Source organism: Danio aesculapii, chromosome 19 (genome assembly GCF_903798145.1).
Source record: "Danio aesculapii chromosome 19, fDanAes4.1, whole genome shotgun sequence".
NCBI lineage: Eukaryota > Metazoa > Chordata > Actinopteri > Cypriniformes > Danionidae > Danio > Danio aesculapii.
Window position 1 is genome coordinate 40,374,168 of NC_079453.1, and position 14,802 is coordinate 40,388,969.

Here is a 14,802-nt window from a genome sequence, read left to right on the forward strand (position 1 = left end):
GGTCAAGATGTATATTACTGAATATTAGTAATTTGTAGTTTTCTACTGTAATCAAAGTAATCAAGTACTGCTAGTGTAGTTGAAGACAAAATAGAAGACAGCTGATGAAATTGCTTGTTTGTAATTTATTAAAGGCAATAGTAAACACTAAAAATACTGCTTTTTGTACTGCTAGTGTAAACCGTAAATAAATTACAGTAAAACTAGTGCAAAACTGTAATATTAAAATGTGTTAAAGGGCATTTTACCATTTTACGAGCTGCCGTAAAGCTATTTTGCTTTAAAAAAATAAATTGTGGTATAGCTCTGCGACTGTAAAACACCAGTAAGTTTCCACAAAAGTAAAATAAAATGTCTAACAGTGTAGTGATGTCCTGTGAGTGACTACACTGTTACACTAGCGCATTTTTACAGTTATTTACTGCAAAATCCCCAAGTAAAATAACGCATACTTTCTTTACATTTCACTATTGTAATATGCACTGCATTGTGGGTCAAATGTCACATCCATAATGCTGGAATTGCTCTTTTGTAAAAACAAACTGTTGTCTAATATTGATCTCTACTGTAAATACACACACATGCACACATGCACGCATGCACGCACGCACACACACACACAAACACATGTGAACATGAAATGAAATCCAGTAGAAATACTGTTACTTAAATGTGAGCTTCCCTGTGGAACAATAACAAAATCCAAAAACCAGCAGCTTAACATGAGACATATGTCACCTTTCATTTCATGCGATCCGTCAAGCCGCACAGCCTTGTATTAGGGGTCGGCTGGAGTTTGCCGAGACAGAGAATCTAGCAATACATGATGCCCGACTAAAGGCTTAACCCTCTGTCGGTTTGTTCATCTCATTCTCCACGGACTGCATTGTGAACAGAAGGACACTCAGAATGTCCTGAAGTGGCCACCAAGATCTTACAAAAGGGCTGGACAAATCCTCTGCACATAGTTTGTAATTAGATTGAGTGAAGGAACGAATGAATGAACTAACGAAGGAGGGAATAAATGAAAGAATGAAGAAAGGAAAGAATGAAATAAGAAAGGAATGAATAAATGAATGAATGAATCGAGGTAAGACAGGAAGGAAAGAAGAAAGGAAGAAGAAAGGAAGAATAAAGGAAGAAAGGAATGAATGAAATAATGAACAAAGGAGGGAAGGAAGGAAGGAAGGCATGAAGGAAGGAAGGGAAAAAAAAGGAGGGAAGGAAGGAGGAAAGGAATGACTGACTGCAAGGAGAAATGGATAAATTAAGAAATAAATGAATAAATGAAAGGAAGGAAGGAAGGAAGGAAGGAGAGAAGGAATGCAGGTAAAGAATGGAGAAAGAGACGAAGGAAGGAAGGAAGGAAGGAATGAAAGGAAATAATGAAGGGAGAAGAGACGGAAGGAATGATTGACTGAAAGGATAAATGAATGAATGAATGAATGAATGAGGGAGTAAGGAATGAATGAATGAATGATTCAAGGAAGGAAGGAGTGAAGGAAAGAATGAATGAAAGCAAAGAATGAATGAATAAAGGAAAGAAGGAAAGAGGGAAGAAGGTGGGGAAGAAAGGGATGAATGATTGAATGAATGAATGAATAAATGAATGAATGAATGAATAAATGAAAGGACTGACTGAAAGGCGAATGAATGAATGAATGAAGGAAGGAAGGAAGGAAGGACTGAAAAGGAGGAATGAACGAATGAATGGACGAATGAATGAACGAATGAATGAATGAACAAATGAATGAATGAATGAATGAAGGAAGGAAGGAAGGAAGGAAGGAAGGAAGGAAGGAGTAAATGAATGAATGATTGAATGAATGAACAAGGAAGAAAGGAAGGGGAGAAAGAAAAAAGGAAGGAAGGAAGGAAGGAAGGAAGGAAGGAAGGAAGGAAGGAAGGAAGGAAGGAAGGAAGGAAGGAAGGAAGGAAGGAAGGAAGGGAGGAGGAAATGAAAGAAAAAATGAAATAATGAATGAATGAATGAATGAATGAATGAATGAATGAATGAATGAAGGAAGGAAGGAAGGAAGGAAGGAAGGAAGGAAGGAAGGAAGGAAGGAATAAATGAAAGAATGAATTAATGAAATTTTCTGATCAAAGTAAATGTTTTGAACTTGCACAGAAGATGTGATATTGACGTAAATTTCACACATTCAAAACAAACACATTATGGTAATTCACTCTATATATGCATCATGTGTTGCAGGTCTGTTTATATGTAGCAGAAGCCAGCTAGTGAAGTGCTATGCAGGTAAACCTCACTCCCCTAGTAAAGCAACCGACTCCCATGCCGAAGGTCGCCGGTTTGATCCCAGCTCAGAGTGGCTTGGGTGGTGTAGGACTTGCAGGGTTACATAGGTGCCGTGACCGGGATGGGAGTGAGGTCTAGGGGCGTGAAGGCCAACCAGTGAAGTGCTGTGCAGGTAAACCTCACTCCTCTGACCTATAAAGGTGCTCTAGCGACAGACACTAGAGGCCATGGTCTTTAGTCTTCTTGTTAGAGCAACCGACTCCCATATGGAAAGTCGCCAGTTCGATCCCACTTCAGAGTGGGTTTGATGGTGTAGCACCGGTGGGGTTACATATACACACAGATTCTTCTCTTCTCAGATTCTAAATTCACATTACAGACACAACACTTTTGACTTTCCATCATGCCTTGGTGGAATCGACTTTTTTCTATGAGTAAAACACATAATACAATAGATTTCAAAGGCCATGTCTGAGACCTCCCAATAAATAGCACTGGATGCTGGATGTGAAATGGCTGCAGGTTTGAGTTTCTAAAGCACGGAGCTGTTTAGAACGAGCTGTGAATTGGCTTGAATGCGAAGTCCTCATTCACGCACTTACAGCTCAATTGGCCTCCTGGTGTGGACTGGTCAGGCTTCCACACAAAGCGTTTATGACTAAACAGCCTTTGTGAACAAAGATCCCTAAAGGCTGTGTGTGTGGGCTACCAATAGTGCACAGTGTGTGTATCAGCATGTGCACATCTGCTCTCTGTAAGCCTGTGAGAGCATTTGTGCTCTATACGAGGGGGAAAAACTATAAAAACAGCTTAGAGAGTGGAGGAATGGCAGCAGTGTTTTTTTTTACTGAAACTGGCAGGTGGAGGTGTAACAGGTGGCACTGGGAGAGACAGTGCCAACCTTCACTCTCATCTTTTGCTTGGCCTATTGTCCCTGGCATATTAATTGCCAACATTATGCCTCCGCTGGCTTTGGTTTGGCATTTTTCGGACCATTCTAGTTGGCCAGCAGGCTGAAAAATGACTATAGGTGTTGTCTCTTTCACGGAAATGCCACTGGGGGACTAGACTAGAGGATTGATTGGTGTGTGAAACAGAAAACACAAAAGCGCTAGGGGTGTATGTATATACTATCAGGCTCTGTGAGAATAGAGTGGAACAGCTGGGGTTTGAAAGCCAAAAAATTGCATTTTCTTCATAGACAAGGTTTGTTTTCTATTCCTTCAAGGCAGACTAACCATAAACTCAAATGTTGTTGTCTGGTAAAATGCCATTCAAAAGTTTGGAGTCAGTAAGATGTTTAGAAAGTTTCAGTCTCTCTTTCTTCTCTCTCTCTAACTCAAATTCAAATTTAAACTTGCTTCATTGGCATGACAAATGTTACATATGAAAACAAATGACATACTAGTAGTAAAGAACACAAACAAACAATCATGATACATAACAGTATATTAAACAATCGGCAATTTAGGATAAAAAAATAATAAATAATATTAAATAGTATTTTTATTAATGAACATTTTAGAACGAAACAATATTTATAAAATAATAATAAACAATATGTTTAACAATCAACAATTTATGATCAATTTATAATAATTTAGAATTCTGTGTGTTTACACCTGTCTCTCTTGATCTCTCTTATAATCAAACTAATAAAATTTGGAATTTACGTTTTTAGAAAAAGTTTTTTTTTGTCGTCACTTTGAAATGATTTTAAAAATTTATTTTAACAAGCTAAAATTGTTTACAAACAAAACAAAAATAATGAAATGAAAAAAAAGTTGATTTTTAAAATTTATTTTAACAAACAAAAATAGTTTACAGACAAAACAAAACAAAAGACAAAGTTACAAAACTTAAAACGTTTTTCAAAACTTATTTCAACAAACAAATGTTTCACAGACAAAAAACAACAAAACAAAACCAAACAAAACAAAACAACAAAAAGAAACAAAACAAAACTAAAATAAACAAAACAAAACAAATAGAAACAAAACAACCCCCCCCAATAAAAGTTGTTTATTTTTAGGCAGATTGTGCAATTTAATGTGAATTGAATAAAAAAATTCAGTCATAAATAACAACTGTTTATATAAAACATGTGTAAGAATCATAATTTGATTTATTATAATTTATTAATAGTGCTCAAATTCATGTAGAGTTTACACATGTTGATATGTTTAGTTGTATACATTTACTGATTTACCCCTACTCCTTTGTTTGTAATGGTTTGCTCTGCCTTAAATGGACTGTTTCAAGCTATGTTACGAGATACAAGGGTGGATAAGAGATTGACGGAGCATCACGCTTTTTGACAGGAATTTGTTATAATGCATGAGAATCAATTGACTCAGCCTGAGTCAATTTATTGCCCGACGAATTTCCTGGAAATTCTGATGTATTGCAATACTATTCAAATATATTGTTTTATAATGCTTAAAATCAACTATAAGCGAAGAATCTTATATTATACTATTGCATTTGATTTGGTTACATCAACTCTAATGATTCATGGGACGCAAAGTTCATTGTCAATGTTCACATGTTCGCTTTCAAGCATAGAATCAAGGTTTGTAGCGCTGTGATTCATCTCAGAGCTGACAGATTTTCTTCACACCTCTGAACTTTTTTATTGTAGAAAAATGATTCAGAAAAAGACTCTGAGAACCAAGGCCAGTAAAACAGTATGTGGTCACTGTGGGAAAGAGTGAGGAAAAGTAAAAAAAAATTAAAAATACAAGCTCTTTGTAAGTGTTATCACAGACCTCATTTCTGATTCACCACCACACCTCCAACAGATGTGTGGGCACCAGACAGCATGAGGTGACAGCAGAATAAAAACAACTAAAACAAATGAACTAAAATACCCAATCGTATACATAAAGAAGAGATGAAAAACAACAACAGCATTTTTTAAACAAACTAAACCAAAAAATTACAAAAGAAACATTTATATCATTGCTCTATACTGGACACCACATATATTTCATTTATATATCTGTAACTAATTAAAATAAACTATTTATCATAATTTAACCTAAAAATTATAAATAATATTAAAAACAATCACTCGATTCATACATAAATATCTAAATATACTGTGTGTGTATATATGTGTGTATATATATATATACACACACAGTGGAGGAAATAAGTATTGAACATGTCACCATTGTTCTCCGACAATATATTTCTAAAGGTGCTATTTACTTGAAATTTTCCCCAGATGTTGGTAACAACCAAAGAAATCCATATATGTAAAGAAAACAATATTAATCCATTTACAAATGAAGTTATGTGTAATAAAATGAAATGACGAAGAGAAAAAGTATTGAACACACAAAGAAAGGGAGGTGCAGAAAGGCAGTGAAAGCCCAGACAGCAGCTTTCAGTAGTTATTCAGAACCCTCTGCCCTTCCTCATTGTAAAAAAAAAATTAACTGCTTCAGTCCAACATCTATATCATCCGAATTATGAAGATGAAACCTGACTGGAGATTTCAGCAAGACAACGATCAAAAACACAGCAAAGGAAAGTCTCAAATGGTTTCAGAAAAAGAAAATCAAGCTGTAGAATGGCCCAGCCAATCACCTGACTCAAATCCAATAGAAAATACAAGAACCATCAAGATTTTTACACTCTGTTGAAGTCTGTGAAAAATCTCATACCTGAGCAACTCATGTGACTTCATTCTCCATATGAGACGTCTTTAAGCTGCTATCAACAAAAAAACCATTTATATAAATTATTAAATACATTTCAGTAGTTCAGTACTCTCTCCTTGTGTCATTCTATTGTTATTACACATATTAACTCATTTTTCAGATTTTAAATTTTTTTTATTTTTATGTTGTATTGTTTGGTTTTTTACCAAAATCTGGTTCAATTCCACGTCAAAAGCTCCTTTAGAAATATTATTTCCAGGAAAAACATGGCGTGATGAACATTAGAAAACTACAAATTAGTTAAACTATTAAATTGTAATACTATTTCACAATGGCTGCATCCAAAATCACATACTTCCCTGCTATATAGCATGAGAAAAGAAGTATGTGGATCAAGTAGTATGTCTGAATTTATAATATTTGATAAACAGCATGCGAGAAGTTCCCACATGACCAGGAGTACAAAATTTCTGAAGTGCACATCCAGCGGATACTATACTATCCCATGAGGCCATGCGATTGAATTTATGAATGGTAGTGAAGCGACGCAACTGACGCTAATAGTTCATGACAACCTGTCGTATTTATTACATCAGAATTCCATTGAAACAACATACGATACTTTCCTCATCAATCGATGAAGTAAGTTCAGATTCAAATGTAGTACCTACTCTGGTGGTATACAAATTCGGACACAGCCAATATTACTGGTTTTACTGTATTTCTAAAATCAAAACACAAGCAAATACATACTTCTATCCAACTTATTTATTATATCTCACATTTATAAAGCTGTTCTTGAAAGCATTGTCAGGTATAGTATCATAGTGCACAATCTGTACAATGTAAATTGTTACATTCTATGGGGACGTAACAAAATCTAAGTAGATGCAACTGTTAAGGACGGGCTGGAAAATTGATGGATGGATATTGTATTAGAACTATGTCCTTAATTTGATGAAAAGGATTCTACTCATTTTTTGTATTCACATTATGAAACTGCTTCCCTTATAGAGGAATACATGATATATAATCCCTATGTGTAAGTTGAACCGAAGACACTGACTATGATGACTACGATGAATACTACTACTACAATGACGAATATTACAACAACAACAACAACATTTAACTCAAAAATGGGTTTGCTCGATTCTTAAACTTTTACTTTCAATCATTCATGTGATATGGAGTGAGATTAAATTGTAAATGTTGCCTACTGAGGGTTTATTTGATCATGCGAAATGTCCGCAGAGAAGCTGCAGCAATAGACCCTATTCTCATTCACGGGCCTACAGCCTTAAGCAGCCATACCATAAAGCCTGTCCTAAAAAAGCATGTGCTACAGCTCCCATTGGCTCTGAAAGCCATAGACGGCACGCATATTACATAGGGAATTATAGGCCGTCTATCCCAGCGCACCCTAGGGCAGAGTGAAGCTCCTCTGCAAATAGGAGTCATGTCTATTTTCAGCCCAGGCACTTTAACCTACTTCTCCAGCCTTGCAACCACCATTTATGCCTGATCTCTTCCTCTCTCAAACTCCTTCTCGCTCCGCAATAACTCATTATGACAATAAGAAATGCACTTAGTGGAACCAGGGAGCGAGGACATGGAAAAAAAAAACAAGAAAAACCTAACAAGAACTTAGTCAGACTCTGCATTAATCAAATGGCTGAAACTCTCTGAGGCGTATCGTTCCCTCATCTACGCCCGGAGACCTTCGAGACTAAGCCTCGATCTGCTGTTTGGATGCGCATCGCAACTCTCCGTCTGACTCACAGAGTACAAACCCACGTCAGGAGAGAGCCAGTGCCATTTTAACGTATGCTAACGCGATCCTTCAAGTTCCCTGGACACTTGTTATCTTTGAAGTGGCTGGGAGAGTGGCGGGATTGTTTGTCAGGCCGGTGGTGCGTGATGCGAACCTAAAGCCCAAAACTGGGGCTGATCAATCATTAGGCTACAAACCTACCAGGAGTGTCCCAAAACAGGACGACCCAAGAGTTTGCTTGGGTGCTGCTGATGTTGCAAGTGGTTAGAACCACACTGATCCTTTTTTCATTACTGTACAGAACTTTAATATATTTGAACTATATATAGCATGTATATTGACTGTTTATAAAGCACATATTAACGTCTTATTTGGCATAACCATATTCTACATCCCTACATAACCAAAAACTAAACTTAACCACTACAACAAATATATTTCCTACTCCTTACCTTACTACCTTACAAATTATGTAAGATTATTATTTTTTGTATTAACTTATTCCAAAACCACTGGAACACCCGCTTCGAATGTTATCACTCGATTAAATGGGTGTTATCAGTGGTCATCAGCTGATAGATATGGGCCAGTAGGGGCCTTCTGTGCCTACTGGTAGTCTCAGAAGGTTATCATCATCCATCCACATGGTCAGCTATACTAACAGAGAAGACTCCAGATCCAGATCTGTTTTTACATTACTGTGACGGTTGGGTTTAGGGTTGGGGTAGACAGTAATAAAATACAATTAATGGGAAATTTAATAAATAATATAAATAATTTTCAAAACATTCTGGCCGCAACCATTTATAATCTATAGCTGATTAACCATAGATGGATGATAACAGCCTTGAGCCTACCAGTAGGTGCAGAAGGCCCCTATTGGCCCATATCTATCAGCTGCTAACCACTGATTACGCCCATTCAATCGAGTGATAACATTCGAATGCTCAAACCCATAGAAATAAGAAATTTTAATTATTTACATGAACCCACATAATAAAAGCCCCTTTGATTTGTGCCACACTGCTTGTGTCTCTCATTAGCAACTACTTCACACTCTTGTTTTGGTTTTCAGACATTACTCTGCTTCATACAACCATGGTAATAAGTCTTGGATACTTTAATTCATCCATGAACCTGATTTCTGCAGGAGTCCCATAAAATCATCAAAATACGCCTTTGTTTGTTGTGAATACTCGCCCTCTAGTGTTGAAAAGTACATACTGTGCCTTTAATAAGTAGCAAATTAAGAGTTCCCTGAGGCAAAAGTCACAGTAAATACAGAATATGTATTACCCATACTAAAGTGTGACCACACTGTCATGCTCAGCTAAATAATAATACTGAGATAAATGCAAAAGTTCACACGACGTGGCAAAAACGTGAGCCGGAAGCATCCACAGGTCAGCCGATAACTAGGCAAACAGTCCAGAAATCCAGATCACTGAGATTCCTGATGAGACAGAGTAACATGAACAACACTAACGAACTGACATTGTTAAAGAGGACTGCCGCTCCATAGGTATTTAGCCACAGCTGGGCGGCTGATCAGAACAGCTGACCGGTGTAACAATAAACCACGTGACCACAACAAACGCACGTGAAGTAGGCAAAACATATAAGCACGTGACAAAAACACAGACAATACCAGAAGTATGCACACACCTACAACCGTGACAATGCTAAAGTTGGGTAATTATCGGCTATACGTAATAATTGGGGAGATGTCAGTAGTGCCTGTATTATTTAGCAATACATTTTTTATATTATGTAATATTGTAAAGAATAATTATTTAAAATTCATTCAAACTATTTATTCAAATAAATCATTTCAAAAACTAAGAAAATGAATGGGTTACTGAATAATTGGCTGAAATTATTTATTCAATAACAGACTCATTTAGGAATGAAACAGCAGTGTTGTTCTGCTCCAAAATTGTTTAGAATTATTTTCATTGGCAAAAATGTAAATTCATTCAAGCTCACATGCTAGATATTGATAGATTTGTCACTATTTACATCTTATATATTTTACATCTTATATCTTACTATTTTAGACATTAAAAAAATTTTATTATTCTATAATATCATATTGTTAGCTTGCCTAAAACAACACGTATAGTTATCATGATTCCAGATATCCCAAAATATTAGTACAGGATTACAGTATAAATGCATATTAATATTTTTTAATTAATCACTTTGCTAGAAATATAATGTTAATAACTGGAAACTAATCATCACAGTATGTCAAAATGGACCATTATATGAAATTTTTTAGCATAAACCGGTTCACATTCTATAATTTGATTATTAAATGAACATGCAAGAAGGGACACTTCTTGTATGAAATTTTTAAAAAGTACTAGGGCAAGTATCACCCAGGAGAGCAGATATGCGTATTACTGTGTGAAGACTCATATCACCTCGACGGGGGCTTACAGTAGGCCGTGCGCTAATGAGAAACATGGCTAGCGTCTTAGCAATTGTGCCAGTGTCACGGTGGAGACTGAGCATTGAGATACTTCACACTTATTAGCATTTACCTCTCTGGTGCGGTTTGGCAAAACTCTCTGTGCTTCATTTCATTCATCTCTTTGGGGATGGTGTAGTCTGATGGGTAAAAATCTGGGCTGGTAATCAAAAGGTTGAGGGTTCAATTCATGTAGTAATTAATTAGAGAGCACTTTCATTAGTCTCTCGTTCGAGATGTCTAGCATCACACTAACATAACACGTGAGTAGATTTGCATTCCAGTGCTGGCAGTGAAAGACAGAAAGTGTTGTAGCTCTGTGTAAATACACAAATCAAGAATTGGAATCAAGTAAAGACTTTCAAGCAGGGTGCGAATTTCAGGGCGGTTTCAGAACCCTTTAGTTAATGCTTTATCCCCCATTGAATGATGTCAAAGTGGACAGTATAGGGGGTGGGTTCTTTAAATGGTGAGAAATAGTTTGTTCTGATCTGTACACTGTAAAATCGAGCAGTGCAATTGATTAAAAGAAATGAGTTCCTATGACTTACGTTTTTTAATGAAAGTTCATTGAACTTAATAAAAACAAGTCACGTGAACTCTAAATTGGATTGTATTAGACTGAACTTAAACTGAATGAGTTATTTTTAGTTCCCAGCATTCTTTGTGTCAGACTGGAAAATAAAAAGTGTTATTGTGTATTTTTTAACACAATTAACACGATTCGACTTTAATGTTGTGTTATGTTGAGTTTTACAGAGGTTTCTATCAAAATAAAATGATAAAGTTCTACTAACCTAGATTACAGATCCAGTTATGTCAACACAACTTAAATGATCTAAGTCAATGACACTCACCCCCAGTTTCACAAACAAGGTTTAAGGCTAGTCAAGATTAAATTGCATGTTTGAGCTGTCTCAACTCAAAATAACTTGCAGTGAGATGTTTTAAAATACGTCAGTGTCATTTTTTGTCTCCAGGTGCACACCAGTAATTTATTTTTCTAAGGCCACTTTTATAAATGTGGCTTAAATAGCCAAATTTAACTTAGGCCTAGTCCTGGCCTAATCTAAGCCCTGTTTGTGAAACTGGGCCTTAGTATATTAGTAGAAAATAAATACTTAATACAATAAAGTTAAAATTACTTAATTGAATTAAGGCAATGGGTTTGCACAAATGAATTAAGTAAACTTACAATTATATTTTTGAATTTGTATCTTAAAAAATAATATTAGTAATTAAATTAATAGATAATATAAATATACATTAGACCACCCATATAATCAGGGTGCGAATTGGGGGTTTGTGGGGATTGACCCCCCTAATTAACACTTGATCCCCCCTGAAGGGAGTGAGCTCTTTAATAATGAGAGATCTGTATTTTAATAATAATATTAATAGTTTCCAAAATAAAATTCATGCAATACATTTGATGACTCCTATAACGGTTCATAGCATTGAACGCTTAATCACACCAATCAGTCTCAGAAACAAATTATTCAACAGTCTGAAGCTGGCAGATCTAGAGGACCAATAGACTTTGCAAGTGTTCACAAGACACGTCTCTTGTAAAATAGATGTTTGTATCTTCATTTAGCCTAAATGTAAAGTAAAATTATACACATAGTTTGAACTTTGATCTACAGAAACCTCTGAAATAACTAATCAGAGATTACTACTGGTCAGAATACACTAAATATCCCTCAAAACACTGAAAGTTCTATATGTTTTATTAATAAATTTAAATATAATTTAAATAAATGCATAAATTTAATTCACTGAAGCATATATTACACAAAATAACATTACGAAAAAAGTTGACCCCCCGATCGTCAATGTATAATTCACACTCTGTCTATAATGGTTCATATCATTGTCAATGCATAGGCACAAAGCAGCAAGAAAATATTGCAAGAAATATTCATTCTGCACTCGGAAACCAGCAGATCTAGAACACCAATAGACACTGTAAGTGCTCATGAGACACTTTTCTTATAAAATAAGTGTTTGTATCTACATGTAGCCTAAAAGTAATAAAATTAGATGCATAGTTTGTCAATAGGTCACCTTTAAGAATCACACATCTGCCGAAATAGCCAATCAGGCAACTTTAAAGGGCACCTATTATGCAAAAATCACTCTTCTAACGAATTTAAACACAGTTGTGTGGCCAGTCTATAAATATATCAAGCTTCCAATGGTAAACATGTATCAATTGTAATTTTTAAAATCATAATTCATAAAAACAGTCCGCAGAAACCCTTTGATTGACATTCTCCCTTTGTACACATCAGAGGGGAAAAGCCACGCCCATTAGTGACGGTCTCTTCCTCATTAGCATAGAACATTAGTCTTGTTTTTGAATCAACTATTGTGCTAACACATAGGCATTTGTAGTCCTGCTCCCTTTTCAAAAGAGCACAATCTTATTTGAATTTAAAGCGACAGTCACCAAAACAACACAATTAGGATCAAAGCATGAAAAGAGTAGTTTTAAAGAGTAATAGAAAGATTATTTGTGGGGTATTTTGAGCTGAAACTTTGCATATACACTCTAGGGACATCAGAGTCTTCCTTTACATATTGAAAAAAGGGGCATAATGTCAAAAATGCTCAATATCCCTCAAAACACTGAAAATGTAAATAAATTTAATTACTGAACCAGATGCAATTGACTTAAATATGTACAACTGGTTAATCGAAGCAAGTATTACACAAACTAACATTACCGAAAAAGCTGACCCACCCGATTGTCAGTGTATAATTCGTTTACATATATTAATTAGTATACATATATAATACAAAAGTAATAAAGAAACATATCCAGTAACTACTCAAAATGAAAACATTGACAAGAGATTGAGCAATTACTATTTAGTATATGCAAATAATGGCAAGACAGAAGTTAAAATTCAGAATGTAGATGATATAACAATGTGTGAACATTTTAATAATGCACATTAAAGCCATCATTTTACATTTCAAATTCCCTACAAAGTTAATTATACCCAAAAATAGTTATGCGCATGAAAAAGAGGGATACAACAGGGTCAGTATGTTAAAAGGTCCAAGTTAAAATAATTGCATAAACTTACAGACTGCATAAAATCGATGAAATAAGAAAAGGATATTATTATTTGAGGCACATCAATGCAGTTCTGCCTCGCAAACACTGTTAAAACTGTTTCAAGAGACTGCGCTGTTTCAGAATGACATTAGCTGACCTTTAGAGCTGTTTTACATTTTTTAAAGAACTGTACACCAAAAAAAAAAGACACATTTTTTGCAATTCAAGCAGCTCGGCATGACTTGTTTCACAATACAAAGAACAAAACGCAGACAGAATGAGATATCCCAGACCTGTTTCCACCAGCACTGAACAGTCTCAGAAATCATTATCTCTGACAAGACATTTACACCATGTGGAGTGGATAACCTGCACACATATTGTTTATCTCTACTATATATATATATATATATATATATATATATATATGTGTGTGTGTGTGTGTGTGTGTGTGTGTGTGTGTGTGTGTGTGTATTTATCTGTTCTTGTTTGTCTGTATACAGGGGAAGGAAGATCAGTCAACAAGCCCGAGGTAGAACACTATAGATTCCCTGATAGTGAATGTAATTCAGATTTAGGTGGATGTATTGTTGCTCCACAGTCAAAGACCTAAGGGTTTCATAAGACGACATCTGACTTTTGAAAATAATAATTCATAAAATAATAAAAGTTGAATATCGAGTCTATTTCTGATGCTGGAAAGCTTGATGCATTCATGACCTCAAGACTGGATTACTGTATATTAGCTTATTGGCCAACATCTTCAATTAACAAGGTACAGTTATAATCCAGATTGCAGCTTCTAGAGTTCTTATCAGGTCAAGAAAATGTGACCCCAGATCACAAAACCCTAAATGTAATTTTCTGAAAATTGAGATGTACATACAAAATAAAAGTTTGAATAAATAAGATTTCGATTGATGTACATTTTATTGGCAGCATTTGGCCTGAGATACAACTATTTGGAAATCTACAATCTGAGGATTAAAAAACTTAAAAATATAGAAAAAAGTCATGCGAATTAAGTTTTTAGCATTGCATACAGTAGTTATAAAAAACTGTAAAATACTATAAAAAAATAATGCTTAGTAAGCGATATTATTTTAGAAGAATCAAATTAACTTTTTTTAGTCATCTCAACTTAGATCAATCAAACTGAATAAAAATAAATAATAACATATAAATAAAAATTAGAATTAATTAGAATTAATAAAATGTAAAAATAAGAATTAATAAATAAACTTTGTATAACTTTAAAAAAAAGTTTACGTTTTAAAATCCTGATTAATATATTAAAGTAAGTTAAAGTAACATAAAATATTTGTCTTGACTTTTTGTCATTCAGTTTTTTACAGTGTATTATTCCAATTTTATTTTTAGAAGGAAATTTGCAATGTCTTCATTGAACTTTGAGACATTTTGCATAAAAATAAAAATAGACAATTTAGACAATGTATTTTTTGGCTATTGCAACATTGTGCAACATAAGATTTATGATCAAATATGATCAAAGCCATTTTATTTTCGCCATCTGTTACACTTTGTATTAATTGTAAAATA

General features: G+C 34.8%; 1 protein-coding gene across 6 annotated transcripts in view; it reads right to left on the minus strand.

Annotated features, from left to right (window-relative positions):
* The window catches only part of adgrb2 (adhesion G protein-coupled receptor B2), a 634,025-nt gene that overhangs the window by 128,322 nt on the left and 490,901 nt on the right, over nt 1–14,802 (minus strand). The window lies entirely within an intron of this gene.